Below are 4,220 nucleotides of genomic sequence, written 5' to 3'. Positions count from 1 at the left end.
ACAACCTCTTATGGTTAATAAATTCACCAAAGTTGCAGAATACACAATCAACACACAAATTATGTTATATTTCTATATGTTAGTTATGCGCAATCTGAGAAGCAGATTGAGAAAACAGTTCTATTTAAAATAGTTTCAAAAAAAAAATATTTAAGACTAAACGTTATCAAGGAGGTGCACATCTTCTACACTGAAAAGTACAACCACTGCTGAAATAAACTAAAGACATTAATGAATGGAAACACTTCCCATATCTGTGGATTGAATCCTTAACATTGTCAAAATGACAGTACTAGTCAAAGTGATATTACAGATTCAACACAAACCTTAGGAAAATGGTCATAGGTAAATCCTTTTAATATAGGACTGAATTCATTTTGCTAATATGTTGTTGAATTTTTTGCATCAGTATTCATGGGATCTGTATGGACTGAACATGCCTTTTTTAAGGCAACGAATCAAACTTCAATAGAAAACAAAGGAACTATATAACTCAGACCGGATTCTGAGATCATATTGCAGTAAAATTAGGAGTAATCAACAAAGAAGTACTTTTCTAAACTCCAAATGTTTGAAACTTTTAAAATAAATTTTAATTCATGGATTAAGAAAGAGTAAAATCGGAAATCAAAATACTTAGAGCTTCTGAATGACAATGAAAATTTGTGAAATGCAGCCAAAGAGGTTCTTAAATACTTACATTGAGGTCGGCGTGTATGGACAAAAAGAAAGATGAAAAATTAACCAACTAAGCTTCCAGATAAAATTAGGGAAAAACATACAATAGAATAAACCCAACGAAAGTAAGGAGAAGCACACAATAAATGTGAAAGTAAAAATGAATGAACTTGAAAGAAACATATGAGAGGATAAAGAAAACCAAAATGCAGTTCTATAAAAGGTGCTAAAGTAGGCAAGTCTCAAAATTAATCAAGAAAAAAGCACAAAAAATAGAAATGAAAATGGGTCACAGTTACAAATATAGAAATTAAAATATCATGCACCTACCATGAAGAGTATTACACTGTTTTTTTTTTTAAAGAGAGTTAATGGATAATGATAAGAAAACAGTAAATTGCCAGCTGACTCAAAAAAAATGTGAAAATATATCGATATCTAATCATTAAATTAGTATAAAAATCTGTCGCCTCGCAATTTCAATGCTTCCACCTCAATACTAAAACAACAATTCAAGCCCAGATAATTTTTTAGGTGACTTCCATCAAACATTCGAAGAAAGGATAATCCATATCATTTAAAAAAATTTTATACATGTTCCTAGAAAAAAAAAGTTTATACGCTTCTCAAATTCATGTTATAACCTTGATATCAAACCCTGACAAGACTACTACAAGAAAGAAAAATTATAGGCCATTTATGAACATAGATTTAAATATTCTAAGTAAAATATTAAACAGTTATTTCTCACAGTTCATTAAAATATTTACATTCTCATATGCTTGTTGAAATTATTCTAGAAATGTGATTATATTGGAAAAATTTGTTAATGTTATATTTAGAAATTAAGGGAGAAATCCACTTGATCAGCTCAATCTTTATAGAAAAACTTGTAATGAAAATGAAAATAGAAACTTCATGATTTAAAAAAATATATTAAAAACGCTTAATAATTTAGAAATAAAAGGAACCTTTAAATAGGATAGGTTTTTATCAAAAACTTTTTACAAATATAAGTAAATAGTTGGACATTACAAATATTTTCTTTAAATGTAAGAATAAGTCATGGACGTCTATGAAGATCACATGCTAGACAGTTTTCATCATATATTCTGGCCAGCACAAAAGATAAGAAAAAGAAATAAGGAATATATGATTTTTAAAGGAAAAAGAAAAACTTAACAAATCTTTAAGGAGGGATGTATAATAATTAAATTTCGCCTTATTCTTAGTGAAATACTGTATGAATAAAAATGAATAACTTGGAATTGTAAGTTTCAGTATTAATAAATTTCAAAAAAATATACATGTAAAAAAGCAAATTAGCACAGACATTTGGGGAACTGTACCATTATGGCAAAAACTGAAATGAACTAAAGAAAACTATATCAACAACCACCTATATGTGGGAGAAGAGTGTTAAAATACATGCAAATGACAGTAAATTGAGAACAGTATTTGCTTGAATCATGTAATTGTCATTCTCGTAGATGAAAAATGGTTGAATATTGGGAAAAGGATGGCTATTTAGCTGCATCTCTATGTTTGTATCTTAAACAAAAGTTTCAAAGCACTTATTGACAGAATGTTAACATTTGTTAGGTTCGGTTACCTTTTTATGTTATTTTCTATTCTTTATCCTTGAGATAGTTTTTAAAATTTTTTAACTCAAGTGAAAAGTGAAAGCAATGGAAACACCAGGCTCCCCAAGAAAACCGAAGAATAAAGAAAGAGGAAGCAATAGCTTACATACTTCCAGGGGAAATCCAGTAAGGACTCAGAGTGGAGTAATGTAGAAAAAAGTCAGACTTAGTATGAAAATATGCGGATACGATGCTGTAATATTTAAAAATAGCGGAAAGAAATAAGATATAAGAAAAAAAGTTCTGTAAAGGGATTAGCCTTGACAAAGGGGCGGGGCACCTTCGTAGTGACATGGACTGGGAATAGAAACGCCCACTGACGCAAACACGTTTAAAAGTGTTTGTTTGGGAAGCTGGGGAGTTTCTGCCTGGAGGCCCTGCTTCCCTGTTGCAGGAGCCCCTCTTTGTTCGCGTGGGAACAGTGTACGGGGTCCACGTTCGAGGTGTGAGCAGAGTGACACGCCTGTGTGGGGAGAGGGGAGGGAGGGACAGGAGAGGAACGTCAGCAGGGACCGTGCTGGAGGGCCCAGCTGAGCCCGCAGATCTCAGGACCCAGACTGCTGAAGCTTTATTCTCTGGAAGAAAAAATAATGCAGAACAATGAAGAACAAGAGTATTTAGGGAAGATTTATTTGGAATCTTTGGCTAATTTTGAGATCGATCTTATACTTAACTACATTTGTACTTATTGTCCAGTGATTTCCTTCAGGGGAAAAAAAAAAAAGAGAGAGAGAAAACTTGCTTTTAGAGTGTAATTTAGGTACTGGGTAAGTCCCCTGGTTAATATTCATTTCAGTGGGATGGCAACCTTTTAAATGAGTAATACTCTTATTACTTAAGTGCAAAGGACAGAGAGGGGCCTAAATGAAATAATGCCTCTTCTGAAGGGGCCTAAGTGAATCTTTCGTACATTACTATATTAATTTTAAGTCTTTCAATTCATTCATTAGACTTCTGTGTTTCTGTTTGAAGATTATTCTTCATCTCTGTTTGCATAAAACGACACGTTTTTCTATTTCAAATGCTCTTCATTCTTTTTTTAAATTAACTTTTTTTTTTTTACTGAGATATAATTCACCCTGTTAAGTACACACTTCAGTGGGTTTTAGTATATTCACAGAATTATGCAGCGTCACCACTAATTCCAGAAACTTTCACCTCATCTTTAATTCTTGAAGATACAGGTTTCATCCTGAATTTCTGGGATCACCCCCCTTTAGCCTAAAGAATTTATCTCATGATACCTTTATTTTATCTTCATTCTTGAAGGATATTCTCACTGAATATAAAATTATGAGTTGATAGTTCGGCGAGTGCTTATTCAATTATTTGCTCCCTTGTAAATTACGTGTTATATTTCACTTGATGCTTTCAAGAGAGTTTTGTTTGTGTGATGGCTTTAGAATGTGTCAGTGTGGCTAGGCCGGTGCCAGAATTCCGTCCGATGGGAGGTTCTCGTGGGCGAGTCTGAGGACCGAAGGGGAGCGCAGCCGTGTTGGGTCGCGCCTCACGTCATCGCTTCTCTGCTGGTTCACTTGGTTGGCCTGAGACGGCGGTCGGGCCTGCACCTGTCCCCCCACCGCCAGGACCCTCCGGCGGCTCTGCCACTGCTGGCCAGGGTGTGTGTCTAGCTCCATGACGAGGTCCGTAGCTCGCGTAGGGTCTCCACACCATCAAAGTCAGAGACGATAAGAAATGGCGTGGGTGTTGGTCGGTCCTCCCGGGCGCCAGCTCATGCGTTTTGGGTTCCACTTTCCCTCCTCCTGTTGTACGTACATCTTCTCTCGTCATCCTGTCCTCGGGACAGCTGGGGCTGGCACTGAACGTGAGGACAGCAGCCTCAGGAGACCACAGCCAGCTCCCGCAGTTGAGTAAATTCCGATCCCCGCAGTCCAGTCA

General features: G+C 35.6%; 1 protein-coding gene across 5 annotated transcripts in view; it reads left to right on the top strand.

Moving 5' to 3' along the window:
• Positions 1–4,220, top strand: part of AKT3 (AKT serine/threonine kinase 3) — a 264,003-nt gene that overhangs the window by 249,516 nt on the left and 10,267 nt on the right. The window lies entirely within an intron of this gene.

Source organism: Pteropus medius, unplaced genomic scaffold (genome assembly GCF_902729225.1).
Source record: "Pteropus medius unplaced genomic scaffold, Ma_sr-lr_union100, whole genome shotgun sequence".
Lineage (NCBI taxonomy): Eukaryota > Metazoa > Chordata > Mammalia > Chiroptera > Pteropodidae > Pteropus > Pteropus medius.
Note: the sequence above shows the minus strand (reverse complement) of the source record. Positions and strands in the feature narration are given on the sequence as shown.